Genomic DNA, 19472 nt, shown 5'->3' on the forward strand with positions numbered 1-19472 from the left:
CCTTTCCTGTAACTCAGTTCTCTCAGAAACGCTGGCGTTATTTACAAAAACTATGGACTATGAAGATGATATAAAAAATACCAAGTTGTGCTGGCAGAGGCGTTTTAACCAAGCAGATGACTGGAAAGATCAAAGACCACCTATAAAGTCATTTTTATGAATACTCCTAACACATTAGGGCACTTTAATCACCTAGCCTAATTTTAAAAGTTGGAAATGCTCAATAGTAGCTGCTTTGACCGCAAGAAAAGAGCTGCAGGGGGAGAGGGAGAGAAAGCAAAAGAAAAAGTCAAAAGGAGATGAAGTAACCCTCTTTGCACCCCATTAAAGAGACATCTTCTGAGAATGAAAAACGAAGGAAAGAGATAAAGTGACCACGGTATCTGGTTTCCGGAAGCGGGACACTGCTATCTCCCGCTATTGGGGGCAACACCAGAATTTCTATCTAGAAGTGACTTAGGAGCAACCAATCTGCCAGAAGAGCTGCTAGGAGTGTGTCCTGAAGCTGCCTTTGCAGAGCCAGCACATGGCTTCTACTGTAGATCACATCTTTAATTGGGTGGCCTTGGGGCACTGATCAAAACTAGGGTGTCAGAAGCACCCTTCACATACATGCAACGCACCCTTTAGCTCTGATCTGCCACTGCAGTTTGACTACATGTTCCCCTCTTATATATTTTTATAATGAAGAAACAACAGTGCAGGAACAAAGGAGATGGGAGGGTTCAATCTCCAGCACCTGCATTAAAAAATAAATAAACCCAGTTACCTCCCTCATGACCAAAAAAATAATAAAGTGATGTTATTTTAAAAAGAAGAAAAAAAACTGACATTTAAAAAAATGTTTTTTAATTAATTAAAAAAATAAACCAAGGACAAAGTATGGCCACAGCAAAGGACTCTGCAGTCCACACCCCGCACTCACATGTCTGTGTGAACCAGGACCCGCATGCTGACCCTACCTTTAATTTGGGTGGTTCACTTTTGCAGAAGTTGTCCCACCAACCTCCTCAGCTTGGGAAGAAGCGACCTTTCTTGAGAGGTTCAGCAATTAGGGTCTGCATTTATCCAAAGGAAGAAAATCAGATGTGAAATCAAACCGCCCCCCAACACCTGCATAAAGTCCTTTGTCCATCTTCTCTGCACCACCAGAAAGGCAGACCCAGCACATCTGCCTCCCAGCTGCACAGCTTCATCCTAGACAATCAGGTGGGGTCTTATGGCTTCTATTTGCAATCACTGGACAGACTCTTTTATTTCTCGAAAATCCCTCACTACTCAGCAGTCCCAGAAATGCACGTCAGCTTCATGTGCCAGACTAATAACCTGTCATTTCAGATGCCAAGTTCAGAAAGCGTTTAGAGGGAACGTTAAGGGAACCTGACTTGGTAAGTAAGGGAAGTTCGCTCTTCGTGACAAACTGAAACGAGCAGACGGAGCTCCTCATATTCCAACCCAGGTGTGGTTTTTCTCTCTGCTGCTGAGTGCTTAACTGGCCATAAATAGGCTTAAAAAAAAAATCACTGGGAATGTTGGCGAGGTCCCTTGGAAGTGACTTCATATAAGGTCCAATCAATTCACCTGCTAGGTGCCAAGCACTGTGCGATGTGCTAGAAATAAAGATACCAATGAACTCAAGAAGGTCAAAGTCAAGTGGGTAAGATTAAGAAAGAAGTCAGCAATGATAATACACTGTGACACATGGTCTACGAGGTGTGTACTTCAGAGAAACCACATGAAGACAGAAAAGGCTACAAAGAGGATATGGTGTTTGAGCTGAGTCTTGAGGGACGACTAGGAGGGCACCCATTGGTGCCAGGGGGGCAGGGAGCACTGCAGGGGGAAGGAAGAGCGAGCACCAAGTCTCTGGACCACACACAGGTGTGAAATGTGCACGCCCCATCCATTGGGAGAATCCGCCTTCCAGCAGACGTCATTATGTGCCTCCTGTGTTCCTAAGCTGGGTGGAGGTGACGCAGACAGGCATCAGAAGTCTAGGTCTCACTGGACTTAAGCTGGACGGAAATCTGCCTCTGCTCTGGGCAAGAGCATCTCAGGCAGAAGGAAACGTGAGCCCCACAGAATTTAGGAGCCTGAGAAACAGAGAAACAGAAGGGCAAGGGAAGCCTTGGGGACAATGTCCGAGTCAGCACCGTCCACCTCTGCTGGCCCTGCCTCATCCCTTTCATTGGATTCTCCCGGATTCCTTCTTCCCTTGTGTCTGCTGCTAGTGCGCCCTTCCCCCGACACACACACACACACACACACACACACACACACACACACACACACACACACACACACACACACACACACACACTCACTCACTCACTCACTCACTCACTCACTCACCGAAGACCCCACGGCCGACTTTACCCTAGACAGCCTTTCCCAGAAATTCCTCTTTCTCAAAACTGTGTGCCTTCCCCTAAAAGTCTTCCATCCCTTCAGTGATGAAGACCTCAGCCTGATAAGGGGCAGATGTGAGAGGTGAGTGATTACAGTTGCCTCCCATCTCCCTGGGGACTGTTTCCTTCTTAACAGCACTGCCCATCTTCAATTACAGGTGGCATTTCAGATGGTTTGGAAGGGATGCTTTAGGAAGAGGACTTGTTTCAGTGGTCCTTAGATCCCCCAACCAGAACCCCAGCCACGAATACGCTTGGCCCTGGGAACAGAAAGTAGAAACTGCTCTCCCATCCGAGAGAGGGGACAGCCCCTGCCACTCTGTCTCTTGGATGCACTGATCTATGGTGAGCCCTGGGCTGGCCTGGCAGAATCTGTATCTCTCCCCAAAGGGCCTGTTTGAAAGGGGCTATGGGAGAGCTGCCCGTGGCAAAGCAAGCACGGACTGGACCCAGGTCTGCCCTGACTGGTCCCCAGCCACTGGAACCCCACACGTTCAGCCAAGGACTCAGGAAGCCTGGCACCCTTGGTCAGAGCAGCTTCCTGTCCCCCTCTATTGCCCACCCCCCAACCTGGCTCAATCCCCTGTTCCCTCCCCAGGGGACCAGGCACTCCGGAGATGCTCAGGAAAACTGGCCCAGACTCTAGTATCCATCCCCTCTGCTGCCCACCAGGCGCAGCTCCTGCCCTTTCTCAGATTCTTAAAGGAATTCGATCGGGATTTCCTAGTGGCCCTCTGATCCATCGGCCCTTATCAGTGGTGAGCCTAATTCCGTATCTTCTTCTGGGAACACTGCCCTAACAAAGCCATCTGTGGCTCAAATCCCTCCCCAGCTGGGCCTCCCCTGAGTAGAGAATTTATCTTTTGGGAGCTGTAGTGCCAGGCCCTCCTCAAAGCTGTGGGTAAGTATCCACTGATAAGACGCGCCCACATCCCGGGGGTGGCTCCTGCGGTGCTGCCCCGCAGGTGAGGGGTCCCGGAGGCCCATCCTCTGGCAGCTGGGTGCGGTGTAACCTCACCATCAATCACGAAGGCCAGCTTCGAAGGAGGTTGTGACCAAAATCCTTCCAAACCGAAGGGCCAGGAGTCTGGAATGTTTTCACCTCTTTGTTTCTCCAGTTTCAGGAAAACAGACCAACGTAATCTTGAGGGTGAAGGGAATCTTATCAGCTGAAGAGAATGAAGGAAACCTCAGCTGTTTTGCAGCCTCATTCGTTTATTTTCTGTGCAGTCACCCTGGTAGCCCCCACCGCGCTCACGTCCCTTCCCCGTAAACAAGCGGCTCTAATTAAACCTCTTCTGCTGGATAAAGGTATATAACCTTGGAGGGCCCATAAAAAAAATGGCTTCACTCTGAAGACTTCAAAAAGCGCATAGTCCCCTGGTCAGGCCCTAGACAAGGTTAATTTATGTCGCCACTATCTTCCCCTGAAGGACTCTGGTGACTTCACATCTGTTCTCTGTCTGATGTTTGCTCGAACATTGTGGTGGTCTTGGCAGCTCGGTGTATCCAGTGGTCCTTTAACTGTTTCCTGCCCCCAGTGTCCAGGCTTTCAGATTTGATTTTCTCTGCGCCTTTGCCCCCATAAAAGCTTTCAGTTTCCTTTCAGACGGCGGCCTAGCTGGTTCCTGCCCCCTGACTCCAGCATGGAGGAAACGTCCTGCTCCCCAGACTGGCTGACTTCACGCAGAGCCCGGGAAGCCCAGCAGGAGACAAAAGCAATTATTCTTTCATTTTTGAAATGGAGAGAAAGGATGATTGGAGAGGAGAACTTATGCAAGAACATGCGGGTGTCAGACAGCGCTGTTTCTCCGTCTGTGGTTGCAATTAGAATAGTTTTTCATTAAATAGAATAAAAATACTAGGCTGTATTACATTAGGAAGGGCATTAGTAAAACCTTTGCTTTATTTGTAGACGTGTGTGTGTTGTGTTTTCTGGGTCATGATTTAAAATTCACTTCTCCTATAAGCTGCAGCCAAGGCAGCGAGAAATTCTGGTGTAGAGCACTTGGAGCTGTCTCAGCCCTGCGGCTTTACCGTTTTCTATCCATGTGACTGTGAGAAAGTGCATCATCATCTCTGAATCTGTTTTCTCATCTGCAAATTGGGAGAAGGAATCATACGTGCCTACTTACCTCGCAGGGAGGTTGAGAGGCCCCAGTAAGATAAAACATGCGTGAGCTTTAGAGCAAGGCCCTATGCCAATCAAAATCCACCTGACATCCCAGGGAGGGCTTCACGGAGGATGCTCAAGTTCGGTACCAGCTGAGAGAAAGGGAATCACAGAGGAAGCCTCAGGCTCAGGAGTGGTTTCTGTACCTCATACATTGCTTCATTTATTCAGTTTATTTACTGGACGCTGGCTATGCGTATGTAACTATTTTAGTGGCTGGGGATAAGCAAAGGCTTTGCCTTCATGGAGCTGATGTTCTAGCTGAAGGAGCCAAGTGTTTAAAAAATGACAGTGTGTTATGTGAGGTTGAATTCTATGGGGAAAAATTAAATGGTCTATAAGTAAACTAGTGCATCTGTTACCAATTTTATATAAGATCCCATGCAATTTTTTTTAGCACATTTTGGTGGCTTAAAATGTTGGAAAATCACCGTGTAACTGCATTACTTTGGAGTGATGTGCTATGTAAGGTACCCAAAGACCCATTTTTGCAAAGGATACCCTCGGAATGCTCTCCCCTTAAGAGCTTTCTGGGAGAATCAACCTCAGTTATGTAACCATCAATTTTAATAAAAATAAGTTCTAAATAAAAAATAAGGGCTTCTTGTCTAGAAGAGAAGTAAACACATGGAACTTGTTACCTGAACTAGTTGTCAAGTCGAAACACAGACAAGTTCAACATGGGCTTAGATAAATACATGGATAATAAATGCCAAATGCTCATTTAAAAATTTTAAAAGACATTGTACAAACTATAGAGAGTTCTAAGAGCCTGTGAGTGCTCTTGGCTCCTTTGTGTCAAGCCGGTGGTTTACGCATCATCATCACCATCATCACCACCACCATCATCACCACCATCATCACCACCACCTTCATCACCATCATCACCACCACCATCATCACCACCATCATCACCACCACCTTCATCACCATCATCATCACCACCATCATCATCAACACCACCTTCATCACCACCACCACCTTCATCACCACCATCATCACCATCTTCATCACCATCATCACCACCACCATCATCACCATCATCACCACCACCATCATTACCACCAACATCACCATCAACAACACTATATAACTGCTGCCTGTAACTAAAGTCCCAGGTCTCCAGCTTTTGTGATAATTTTTAGCAGCCAAGTTCAGAGGCTGAGAAACCAAACCTAAGGGTGGGAATCCTAAATTCCAGTTTTAATTTCTAAGTCCTTTCACATTTCCAAGGTTGACATTCTCCTTTGCAGAACCAGTCAGTCTCAATGAGCCTGGAGGCCACCCTCCTACCTGAGCACGTAGGAAAAACAAAAACAGAAAATCCCCAACATGAAATTGTATTGTGAGATCCTATCCTTATTTGGGGAGAAACCAGTATGCTGTTGCCATGATGCCTTATGAGGTCACCACAAGCTTGTGAATTAACTGTGCCCCAAGGTCTGACCCTAGATCTTACAAACTCAGAGTCTTGAATTTGTCAGCACATTGAAGGCAGAACTGTTTCGCAAAGGCAGTGAATATTAACAAAACTGAGATATATATATATAAAAGAATTGCAAATTTTTACTAAAAATGCTTCCCCCTCAAAAAAAATTATTGTCCCATGGTCTAGAACAGAGTCTGTGAACATCTAACAAAGCTCTCCTTGAAGGAGTAAATTAAACTAAAGTAGGAAGTTTGTTTAATGAATGTAGGAGCAGAATAGGCAGACTTCCTTAGGTAACATTAAGGACTAATTCTCAGCTAAGGAAGCAGAAGGCATAGTTGCCTTTTATAGAGGACCCACAACATTAAACTCTACTGGACACGCTCTGCTTCTTTGTCCTTCGGGCTGGACACTTCCGCTGTGTACTTCTCTCTGTCTTTTGTTATTGCGCCTCCGTTGCTAAAGAATCCCCATCCAATCTGCACTTTGTGCAGCATGAGCAAAACTGGTCCTGCTTCCTCCCTCCACAGAGCCCTCACAGTGACGCAGCTGAGCAAAACACGGGCTTTACTCCAAGGCCAGGAGGTGTAACAGAGCTACAGGATGCTCTCAGTGGTGCTAAAGGCTGGCTCCTCTTGGCAACACAGCCAACTTCTGGAAATCATCTCTCGCTCTCTCTCTCTTACCCACGTTATATTTCAATCTTCTTACTCTTTCTACAAAATTCCATTATGCTAGCTTCCATCCTCAGAGATTTCCTCATCACACAGGCAGTTTGCCCTTCTCATTCTGAAATATATTTTCTTGGGTATTTTCATGACTTTTCTTATGTACATCAACTTAATGTCTTCTAGTTCTGTTTTTCAGTCTTCACCAAGATGCCATGTCTAGGCAAGCCAGGAAAGGGGGGGAGGGGGGAGAGAAAGGAGAGAAAGAGAAAGGAAGGAAGGAAGGAAGGAAGGAAGGAAGGAAGGGAAAGAAAGAAAGAGAAAAAGAAAGAAAGAAAGAAAGAAAGGAAGGAAGGAAGGAAGGAAGGAAGGAAGGAAGGAAGGAAGAAAGAAAGAAAGAAAGAAAGAAAGAAAGAAGGAAGGAAGAAGGAAGGAAGAAGGAAGGGAAGGAAGAAAAAAGAAGAAAATAAACAGAAGAAAGCTCCTAATTTGTAAATCTTATCCTTGCCATATTTCAATATATAAATTGTGTGTTAAATTGTGCCCTCTCCCTCGAAAAAGAGATGCTGAATTCTTAACTGCCACTATCTCAGAGGGATACCTTATTTCAAAACAGAGTTGCTGCAGATATAATAGCTAAGATAAGGTCATACTGAAGCAGGATAGGCCACTGATCCAATATGACTGGTGTCCTTATAAGAAGACATCCGTGAAGAAAGAGGACACGGAGAACACCATGCAACACTGGAGGCAGAGATGGGAGCGGTGCAGCTGCAAACCAACGAACTCCAGCAACAGCGTGCAGCGCGGAAGCCAGAAGAGCCAAGAAAGGGTCCCCCTAAGTGTTGCACAGACAGCACGGCCCTACTGTCATCTTGACTGCATGCTTCTGGCTTCCAGAACTGTGAGACAACACGTGTCTGCTGTTTTAAGCCACCCAGCAGCCCGAGCAAATGAATACGTGAATGCACTGAATCGAGCCTTGTAATTCAGTGCAAGACTTTACACCCCTAAGTCTATTTCAGGGCACTGATTTTATAGATGAACCCATTTCTCTTTTCCCAATTTTTTGGGGTTCCCATGGTTGGCCCCACTTACTTTCTGCATGTGGGAGGGCAGACATTTTGCTATAAGAATCATTTCCCTTCTACCTTGATAAATGCCTTTTAGAAACTTTTTGCACTAAACACTGTGTCTTGTACAAGAACATGTTACTAAAAAAATTTTTAAAGGTATGGAAGTGTCTTTTTTTTTTCTAACACATACAGAGTTCTTTCTTCCATGAGTGTGCAGTGGGTTAAGAAACTAAAACACTTGTCTACCCACTCCAAGGCCTTTCTTTTCTACGACTGTGATTTATTGCATTGCCCATTAACCTCAGCATATGGAACCGGCCCACACTCCTCCCCCAAATCAGACACAACCCACAGAGATCAGCCTCCTTCAAGAAACATCGCAATCATGCAGATTCTGGCTCAGTCCCTGGTAAATAACAGTGATGATGATGACAGGGGTCTCTGGTGTTTTTAAGCCATAAACTTAGCTCAAGAGTTTCGATTCACAGCTGGATACGAAGTACTGTGGGAACGCTGATTAGCAGGTGGTCCCATCAGGTGGATGAATTGCTTCTACTTTCTCCATTGTTATTCACAGTTCATTCTCCCTTCAGAATTTTTTTTAGGTAAGAGCTTGGAACTCTAACATGTTTGGGTTTTAGATTCTGGAAGGAATGTAGTGGAATTTTTGGCACTCTTCTTGAGTGATTTACGTGCAGCTCCCATTGGATAATTTGTTTTACGCCTGTGTGACAGGATTGGTGTTGGACTTTCTGCTCTGGAAACGTTTGTTTCAAATTTGCATGTGTTGGCCCTCTGGACCTTTTACATGTGAACAAAAAAGAAATCCTTCCCCATGAGACAGTCACACTACATCCTGGGGGAAAAGGTCCTGAGATCTTCTCTCTCCTGTTTTTCCCACTGGGAAGAATCATTAAGAAGCCAAGAGCAGTAACACTGGTTTTAAGATTGGCAGGGGAAATAGCCAGCTAAAATAACTGGGAGATAAGCTGGGAATTTCAAAAACATGATGTATGGAGAAACATAATTAAAACAGGAATCACTGACGCCTCCGAGAAGCAGCAAACTCTGAGGAGACTTCTGGTCAGAGTGCCTCCTTTGATGATGGCAAATGACAAGTGGCTCTCCTACTTCTGAGGACGGACACTGCCCTCGTTAAACAGAAAGAGGGCTGTGAGCAAATCATCTCCAAATCACCCCGCAGGCAGCGGTGCTGAAGCACCCGTCCTCTCAGAATAAGTTCCGTCGGGGCCACCCTCTAGGACGGAGGCAAACCAGCTAGATTCATAAAGAATGATGTCCTAGAAGTTAGAGTTGGAAGATGGCAGAGATATTTCGCTGGGTTTTGAACAGGCTGTCGAGTCTAGTGAATGCGCACCACCATCAGTAAACAAGACAATGCAGTCTTGATCTTTCCCTATGAGTTGGGAGCGAACCCCACAGGGGGTAGGGTCAAGCCCACCTTGCAACAGAGCATCGGTGCTAATGGGGTCACATCTGGCAGTCTGGTTTGTCAACCAGAACCCTGGAGTCACACAAAGAACTGCGTCTGGCTCACTAATCATCTCTCCTAGTCTAGGACAGCGAGGGATTTGCTAGTGGTCCATCACCGTGCTTGGTGCCATGGGAGAGATCCATGCACCTGGCTGTACCCTCTGTGAAGGCAGAGATTATTCTGGGTGCTCTTCCAGAAGGCATTGTATCCCTCAGGGTTCATGAGGCAGACAGATGGCACGTTCAAAGGAGTTTAAGCAAGGAAAGTGGAAAGAAGAACCCGGGTTGAGGGGACCATCAGGGGATGCTGACGTGCTAGGGGAGCAGTTACAGCAGAAACTTGTCACCACCCTTGGGTCTGAAAGGATGCCCGGGGAGAGTAACATAACTGGAGCCTGGAGAGTTAGAGCTACGGCCGAGGGTGCGAGTCCCTGGCCAGAGATGGTGGAGCCACTGCTACAACTGAAGGGAACAGGAAATGAGCACGCGGTCCCTCTCTCTTCCCACCCTGCAGCGGCCGGGAGGTGCCATCCTTTCACGCAGACTCCCGGGAGCTCTAGGCAGGGGTGCCATGGTAACGCTGTCAGTAGAAGGCAGCTTCCTGATCCACAGCCTAGGACAGGCACTGGTGAATGCATCTGGGGCAGAGAGTCATTCTGGGCACAGGCACCTAAAACTGAGATAAGCCTCTCCTTTGTGTAGGGCGGCAACCTCGGGTTAGCTTGCTCTGCGTGCGGTCACTTGTGTGATTCATCGGCCCCCCTCCAGCACCCCTACGCCCAGGCGCACTCCAACAGCTGTGTGAATGCAGGGTGAAGGCATGTTCCTTGCCAGGAAGAGGGGAAAACAATAAGAAAGCGTACTCTTCCCAGAAATAGATAGGACTTAATTTTTTGGTATAAAGATGTGGTTTCCAGAGAGGAAACATGCTCATTTTCGAAAAGGACCAAATGCCTCCCAAAGGGGTGATAACCAAGAGGATAAGAGGTACCTGGGCTGGTGACAAAGACTAAGAACTAGGGCTTCCTGGAGACTCCTACAAAGGAGCTGATTTCTGCACCATCACTGGCTAATGTGGAGGGATCCCCAGACCCAGCCACTCAGGGTCGGCCAGGGGTGTGAGACTAAGTGGCTGGGTGTGGGAATACAGATCAGAAGGAGTGTGATCTTGGCACCTACCACAAGTCACTGCTGGGACCTAGGCCAGCAAGGGTATGCCACCAAGAGCGGGCAAATGCTCACCCAACGGGCATAACCTGTCTTCAACTACAAACACACATGGCCACAAGAAATAACAGCAACTTTGGGCGGGTCAGAACCTGGTCCATCCTCCACTGTATGCGTACCGCAGGCTGGAGAAGAGGCCTGCTGACTCCGCTTTAGGAAGCCGACTACTGAGACAGGGAGACAAGACGTGCACAGAGAAGAACACAAGGAAGTGAACAAGATTGGTGTTCTGGGCCAGAGGATGTCAGAGGCCACAGCGATGGAGGCTGGGAGTGGAGCTGAGCCCAACAGGATGAAGACTGTTTAGGGAGGTAGAGGAAAGCATTAGGAGACAGCCACATCCCACACAAAGATTCCCCAGGTAGGAATGCACAAGACATGCTGGGGAGATGGTGAGTAACTCATCCGTCTGGAGAAGAGCGCACTGGACACGGCTGAGCTGGGAGAGGCGATGAAAGCAGCATGTAAAGGAAATCACTCCGGCCATGGGGTGCCAGACGGATTGCACTGGGGAGCAACTGGAGGTATGGAGACAAGTTAGGAAACTATTCAAGCTAAGAAACAGCTCAGGCATGAAGCGATAAGGGCTTGGACTAGAGTTACGACAGTGGGAATCGAAGGACAGGGCGGACTCAAGAGATACTGGTGAGGATGAGTAACAGGCCTGGACGACGACTTGGAACCGGAGGGAGGGCCGAAGGGAGGAGGAACCAATGGTGAACAAGAGGTTTGCAGCTTTAGTGACTCAGAAAAGGATGACATTGCAAAGAGATGTGGCAAGTTAACTGGGGAGCAGGGGGCTGATCATTTAGTGAAACCATTAGGGTGCTGTCTGGGATGACATTTACCGGCGGCATTCTTCTGCAGACAAATACTTCCCTCGGGTGCACAGCTGTCCACCATTTTCCCGAACCCAGAACTGAAGAATCATCGTCACCAATCCTTTCTGCATTACTCCCCAGATGAATCAGGCTCCAAATTCTTTACTTTGATTCTCTCTCAAATCTACCCGCTTTCCCCAGTCCCATACTCTTTAGACCACAACCATCTTTCACCTAGAATTCAGATTATTTCCCAAATGGTGTCCTGCCCAGCTTCCATCACTTTCCACAAAGAAGACAGGACAGTCTTTCCAAATGCAGTATCTGACTCTGCCACCTGCGGATTACAGTTCTTTGGTGCCTCCCTTGGGGTAAAGCCTTAACGCAACGTAATAATCTTCTCATAGCTGGCACCTGTGTCATACTATGCCCTCATCTCTCAGCCTTCCGTGTCCCACATCCATGTCCCAACCGTACCGAGCTACTTACACTCTCTTACAAGCGTCTGCTCTCTCTCACTTCCAACCTTGCACACACAGCCACCTCCTCTGTCTAGAGTATCTTTGTTCTGTCCCATTGCATCACTCTTGACATTCAATGTCAAAATACCCTGCCTTGGGGACCCTTTGCTGACACCCCAAGGCCAGTCTGGGTAACTCTTTTTTGTGTTTCCTCGGTATTTTATTCATCCCTGTATCACAGCTTGCATCACTGTGCAGAGTTAATTGCTTATTTACTTATGTGACTTCCATTCTAGATGCATTGCCTAAATGCAACGAAGTATTTGTTTAATGAATGACACCTAGTTCTGTTAGTATTTAAGTCAATTCAACAAGCTGGCAATGAATACCTACGATTTGCCCTGCCCTATGCTGGAGGCTGGGAATATAATGGTGAATGCACTCCTGCAAGCAGGAAATGTACAATCTACTATTATAGAGCCAGTGATAAATCAGCAAATATATGACACAACAAAAGCATTCAGTAATATTGAAGAGTCAGAAGAGGGAAATGGAAAAAGCCTATACTTCAAACTCAAACTTAGGTTCACATTTATTCTCCAATGTTTATATGACCTTGAACAAAAGGCTTAACCTCTTAAGTCCCAGTCACTTAATCTGTGAGGGTACAAATCCTATTTTATGTCTTATTATGATTAAGTAACAACCCTTGGGCATCATACAGTAGATGATCAACAAATGCTCTTTTCTTCCCTTTATATGCTTTGCTCTGGTGTTTGTGCTTTTATTTATTTGGGACTTAAAACAACTTCAGATACATCTTGTCAAAACATACCAATGGGCAAGGTGTGAGGATGGAGCACCATTTAGTCACAGAAAGGGATTCAGATCTGTCCTGAGAGCTTTTGATAGGGGAGGAAGGAAAGCTCTCTGGGAAGTGAGGGTGATACTGCTGGAGAAGAGAAAAGGGTCCAGAAATTGACACAGGGAAACAGAGTCTGCTTCCCCTGCGTGGGTGGACGCGCCGAGGAGGGGGACTGGGGTCTGCCCAGCATGTTTGCCTGTGGCTCATACTGGCCTACTCACTTGAAAATCACTAGAAGCTCTAAAGTCCAGAGTTTTCCAGCCACAGCTAATACGGGTCCACTCACAGCCCTCACATATTTTCTCCTTCTTTCCAACCAGCTCAGAATGACCTCGCTGTTACTGACCCCATCAGCAACAGCAACAGGAGAGCCAGGCAAACACCGCAGGCTTGCCTCCGGCTAACTGTAGACCTTCACAGTATCTCTTTTTGTTTCTTCTTTAATCCATCAGCTATTGTCCTGCATCAGTTTGAGATCTCTGCTAAGTCTCATCAGATCAGGGTTTTAACGTAGTATTGGGTTAAGCCCAGTGAGCAAAAAGGGCAAAAACAGACTACAAAACAATGAAATGAGAGTAAGAAAAAAACCAAAATAAATATCAAAAAACAGAGAAAGGCAGAGAAGAAAAAGAAAATTGGTCTTTATTTGTAGATGGCGTGAGTATTTGTGTTGAAAACCTCAAAGAATCTGCAAGACAACTATTAGAATTAATATGTAAATTTAGCAAGGTTGGAGCATGGGAAGCTAATGTCCCAAAATTAATTGTATTTTTATATGCTAGCAAGATAACAATTAGAAACAATTAGAGAATTGAATTATAAAAATTCTACTTGCAAGAATACCTAAAAACAAACACACAAACAAACAAAAATCCTTAGAAATACATTTAACAAGAGATAGGTGAGAACCCTTCACTGAAAATTACAGAACGTCGCTGAAGGAAATTCAGGAAGAATCACATCAATGGAGAAATAATCCTTGTTCATAGCTTTTTTGGAAGGTTCCAGTTCATGGTACATTAGAATTCACAGGTCCATTAAAAGATTCAACTGTTAAGATGTCAGTTCTGCCCAAATTGATCTATGGATTCAGAGCAATCCCAGTCAAAATTCCAGCCAGCATTCTCACTGACGCTGTCAAGCTGATCCTCAATTTTATTTGGAAATTTGATATAACTCTAGAATAGCCAAAACAATTTTGAAATTGGAACTTGATAGTGTAAAAAGTAACTTATACTATCTATAGAAATCAAGATAGTGTAGTATTGACATAAAGAACTACAAAACAGAATAGAGTCCAGAAATAGATCCACACATATCTGTCTAGTGTGCTGGAACAGCTGAATATCCATATGCAAAAAAGTCAATTCAAACTATACACAAAAATCAACTCAAAATGATCACAGACCTAAATGCAAAGCCTAATACACTATTTAATTTCTAGAAGAAAACAATGGAGAAATCCTATAGACCTTGGGTTTTGTAAAGATTTCTTAAATAGGATACAAAAACCATGAGCTATAAAAGAAAATATCAATAAATTAGACTTTATCAAAATAAAAAATTGTGGTCTTTGAAAGACATTGTTAAGAAAATTAAAAGACAACCAAGAGAATGTGAAAATGTCTGCACAGCATATATTCAACAAAGGACTTGTGTCCAGACAATATAAAGAACTTTTACAACTCAGTAATAAGAAGACAAAGAATCTAATAAAAAAAAAAATAGGTGAAAGAATGGAACAGACGCTTCCCTAATGACAGCATACAAATTGTGTAAAAAGATGTAAACCACATTCATCACCAGAGAAATTGAAATTAAAACTACAGTGAGATTTCACCATCTATTCATTAGAGTGGCTATAATTAAAACGATGGACAATACCAAATGTAGGTGAAGCTGTTGAGCACCTAGAATTCTCATACATCCCTGGAGACAATGTGATATGGTTCAACTGCTCAGAAAAGAAGCTTTTAACTCTTTCTTAAATTTCTTAAAGAGTTAAACACATGACCTAGACGTTCAACTCCCAAGTATATGCACAAAAGAAATGAAAATGTATGTCCACACGAAGACTTGTACACAAGTATTTGTAGCAGTTTTGAACACAGTCAACCCACATTGGAAAAAATCCATAGCAGCTTCATGCATAATAATCAAAATTTGAAACAAATCCAGCTGTGCTCCAGGAGGTTATGGATAAACAGAGGGTGGGGCATCCAGACAACAGAATATTATTCAACAAGAAAAAGAAACAAACTGCCACTATACACAACAAATTGAAGGAATGTCAACATCGTCATGTGGAGTGTAAGATGCCAGACCTAAGAGCATGATTCCATTTATGTAAAAGTCTAGAAAATGCAAAAAAGCTATGACCAAAAAAGCAGCTCTGTTTTGATTGGGGCCAAGGTAGAAGAAGGGATGGACAGAAAAGAAGCATGAAGAAATTTTGGAAGGTGCTAGGAATTCCCTCTGTCTTGATTGTGGCAGTAAGTTCTACAGATGTGTTCACTGAGTCGTGCACTTTAAATGGATGCAGTAGATGGTACATAAATGATGTCTCAATAAAGTTGATTTTGAACAAACTATGTCTCTACACATCCCTACATCTCTGCATGTAACTGCTCATCTCTGGAATTTGGACTCAAACTTTCTAAATAACATCAGTTCCCTCACCAGGTTCATATAACACAGTACCCATTCCCTGTCATTTTTCCTTTCCTTCCAGTCATGCAGACCCCTACATTTCACTCTACCTACCGCTCTACTCACAAAATAAAAGCATGAAGTTTTCTTTCAAGTAATGCAATGTCTTTCGGATCTCAGGAAACAACAAAACAACAGGTTGTGTGTACAGTGTATGTGTGTTCTTTCCCTAAAAACATCCCTTTATGGTGGGGGGGGGCACTATATAAGGAGTCAAATGATGTAGGAATACAAGCTAACTAAATGATTGGAAGGACAGAATTAAAGAGCTGCAGGAGTGTAACTGTTAACCTGTGATCTATGTAAATTATGCCACTCTGGGGTGGATTACTGAGGAGGAAGGGAACAACCATTTTCAGATCAGCTGAATCAACACTGGTCCACAAGGCTTCCCAGGTGTCCTGCACACACTCCCGAGCAGGTCACCTGCTAGACAGGAGGTCAGCTAAACTAGCTTTTTCCTTCAGTCTAGTGAGTATTTCCTTCTGGTAGGGATTCCTTAAGGCTGCAATTAGCCTGATCCTATCATTTGCTGTGATCCCAAAGCCAGTCACAATAATCCCTCTTGATTCCAAGAAGGTGTACCCGGCATCTGCCCGGCTGATGGCTGATGTTTGTGCAGGGTCTGAGTTCTGCTCCTCTTAAGTGGCAACAGTGTTTCCTGGCTCAGAGAAGCATCACCACAGCTGAAGGAGGGTCTGGTTAACCTCTGTCTCTTTCTGAAGGCCAGTCAGTATTGCTTCTGAGTTAGGGCACTGGAATCATGAAATTTTGTTGAATATGATCATAACATATTTAATTCCTGCCAGTTGCCCTCTGGTCAGAAAGTATTAGAGGTCCGCAGATGGTCTGGCAAGGTTTCTAGAAGCAGTAGAAACCAGCAGCTGACTGCACAGCTACATGAAACTAAAACCTGTTTCAAGATATGTTCCATATGTATACATATGAATCCATTAGGGAACACGGTGAGCTCTTTGCATTATATGGGTATTAAACGCTATGGGTAGTGAATAAGGGACCATCGGAGAAATACACTGGAAAGGAAAAGAGAGAAACAGGAACCAAACTCTTAACTGAGGAGGGTTACTTCCCAGACTTAGTAGGCTGTGTTTTGGTTAAGAAAACACGGAGAAGCTCGATGCAAGACCAAAACTCACAGAAGAATGTGCAAGGGATAACAAGTGAAAACGGCAATGCCTCTTTTCCAGAACTCTTAAAATGTATTCGCGTCTTGTTTAAGTTAGAGAGAGATGAAATTATTCTTTTTATTACAATTCAAAAGACTTCACTATAACAGCAAGTCTAGCACTGTGATGCTCACTTTAGGAGTGTTATAGATTTGCATACTACTGTAGGAGCAAGCTGGATGACCCTTACACCCACGGGAGAAATTAGTTAAGAGGTTAGACTAGCAGAGAAATGAACGATCAAAGGGACTCTTTGAAAAGACAATATATCTGAATGAATTCAAGGAAACTATTTACCAGCTGTTTGGCTAAAAGTGCATTTAAAAAAATTCAAGGATGAAGTCCATGTATTTGAGACTCTGAGTGTCTTCGAGAGACCAACACAGGGATTAGAACTGAAAATCTTTCCTCAGTTGTCTGAATATGGGGACAATATAGTGTTCGGCTGTAATCGATACATTTAGTATTTTTAGGGTCAGGCTTCTCCTCAGTTTCATGAGCCTTTAAGGAACCTCTCCTTTTAGCTGTGTAAGCCAAGGTGACCCCCTTAATGAACCAGGGTGCAAGACTAGTTTTTACACAATCTCATGATCTCTGTTCCCGATCAGAGAATGATTCCTCTGGTCTGAGTTAGCTTGACACTGATGGCAAGGTAAGGGCAGGTCTGCTCTATGCCTGTCTGGTCTGCAATTCTAGGTGATGCCGAGGGTTTAGAGGAAGAATTGATCATGTTCTGACCCCCTGCGAGTTCAGCAACAAGCCAGTGACAGGCACCAGAAGGACCAGGACAGGAGCACTGGGAGTGGCGAAGAATGGTCCCCTGGCAAGGGAACTGTCAATGGAAATTTTCCTTTGGCTCAGGTTAGATTTCAAAGGCCATGTCTCTAAGCGAAAGTTAATATTAAATTAGAGTTCAGAGAGTAAACTACATTGTTTAAATACTGTAATCTGAAGCCATCTCTTTAGGGTAGCAACACTGAAATCCATACGCCAGCTGACGATCTTTGACTTAAGCCATCATAAAGGACCAACATCACACTTTTTAATACTCCCTGTTTTTATTAGCTCTGTTCAAAAACACATTTCTCACAGGTTCTTTGCACATTATTACATGCGCAAAAAATGTAGACTTTTTTTTTTTTAGTGAGCAGAATTTCCAAGGGCCTTGGGCCTTACTGTTCTATTTATTATAATAAGTGGGTGGGATGGTAGAAGAATCATCTGTCATTTGGGGCTCACTCTAAAGAATAAATCCCTTAGAATTTGTTCCCATCTTTTTTCTTGAATTTTGGAAACCGGCTCTTCTTTGCAGTGACACCTTCTGTCTTTCATCCCAGTTTACAGTTCTATTTCTGTCCCTGTATCAATGTCTGGTATTTACCAAAAAGTTATTGAATAAATTATTGTTGAACCAATAATTGCTGACTCAACAAATTTTCTACCATAAAGCAGCAAATTAAACACTTACTATGTCTAACTTATTGGGAAACAAAGATGAAAACCCACATGCATTGTAAGAGAATCCTTGGGGAGTAATTACCTTGCTGGATTAATGTGTGTACCTTTAAACTCTTTCTTCTTTTTTTCCAGAGATAACCAAAGTATGTTGCTTAATTTTCTTTAGAGTTTCCTCAAGCAGCCTTCCTCCAAAGTCCAACACTTTTCTCAAGTAGTCACTATAAACTCTTGTGCATACCTCAAAGCCTTTTTGAAGAACTGGCATATGGTTCTAGGTTCTAACTGTGCTATTTTGTACTATAACCCAAATTTACTTAGTTAGGTCAGGGAAGTCCAATAATGACTTGTCCCCTAAGTAAAAAAATCCATAGTCTTCCCCTTCTTTTCTCTCAGAGGGTGACGAACCAGTGTGGAAATTAAAGAATCTGTAACAAATGGGATATTGGATCAGACACCACCTAAGCACCCTGGTGCTTATACCAGGGGTTTTAGTTTTGTTTTGTTCTTCACTGTTCTATCATATCACCCAAAGGAGGAAGGGAACTTTGAACACTCTTCCTGAGAATAATGAATGACTGACCTGCTATGCTAGGAATGTATAATGCAGTGAATTCCAGAGGATATGCCTATCCTTGTCAGTGGGCGGGAGAAAACGTGCAAATCTTTCTCCAAAAAAACATCGCTCTGATTGGACATCCTGCTCATGACCATGAGAGTGCTGTTTTGGATTTAAAACCTGCTCTGTAATTCAACCCTAAGCAGAAATTCTATTTTAATAGACAGGCAAAGATAAAGACCAAGAAAAAAAAAAACTACCTTATCAAGTGTGTATTTGTAAAAACTCCCCATCTTTTCCTTTGCAGGTGTAGTCTTTGGCAGTAATTCTCATTCTGTCTCTGATGTTCGCTGGATTATTCAACCCTGGATGAATCAATAGCCTGTAAAATAATTCAAAAAGTTGTTTTCAAGATTATATAAATTCAAAGATGTCAGACACTTAGTGTCATGTCTGGAATAGCCAAGCTATTCATTAAATACTAGTTTTCATTCTCTCTTCTCCATATGTAGCGTTTAAAACGTGTTCAGTACACCAACTGGAATTTTATATAAGCTCTGAGAAAATACACTTTAATATCTGTGCTTTAAGAGCATTGTGAAAGAATTTACCCCAGTTACACACCCCACTTACACGGCGAACAAAAGCATGTAACATTGTGTGAAAGTCGGGGCCAAACCTCTTTTGCTGGTCTTGAGGCTAGTTAAGTGTTCCCCACACAGAAACATGCACGTTGGCCTGCTTCACCTGATCAAAGGGATGGGAGGTTAAAAACCAGTGTGCAGAGCCCTTTAGGAATCTAGGGCAGGGGAGTGGGTATAGCTCAGTGGTAGAGCGCATGCTTAGCATGCACAAGGTCCTGGGTTCAGTCCCCAGTACCTCCATTTAGGAAAAAAAAAGAAGAAAGAAGCAGCACCAGTCCTGGCGCTGTTCCTCACAG

The 19472-nt window shown here is 44.1% G+C and overlaps 1 protein-coding gene across 26 annotated transcripts in view; it reads right to left on the minus strand.

Annotated features, from left to right (window-relative positions):
• The window catches only part of POFUT3 (protein O-fucosyltransferase 3), a 356913-nt gene that overhangs the window by 125557 nt on the left and 211884 nt on the right, over nt 1-19472 (minus strand). For 23 of the 26 annotated variants that reach the window (XM_074353460.1, XM_074353452.1, XM_074353453.1 and 20 more), the window contains one exon: nt 18793-18914. The gene's annotated coding sequence lies outside the window, so the exon portion shown is untranslated. Of the gene's footprint in view, nt 1-962; nt 1059-18792; nt 18915-19472 lie in introns of all 26 variants that reach the window. The other 3 variants (XM_074353442.1, XM_074353434.1, XM_074353439.1) reach the window with 1 other exon arrangement.

Source organism: Camelus bactrianus, chromosome 26 (assembly GCF_048773025.1).
Source record: "Camelus bactrianus isolate YW-2024 breed Bactrian camel chromosome 26, ASM4877302v1, whole genome shotgun sequence".
NCBI classification, from domain to species: Eukaryota; Metazoa; Chordata; class Mammalia; order Artiodactyla; family Camelidae; genus Camelus; species Camelus bactrianus.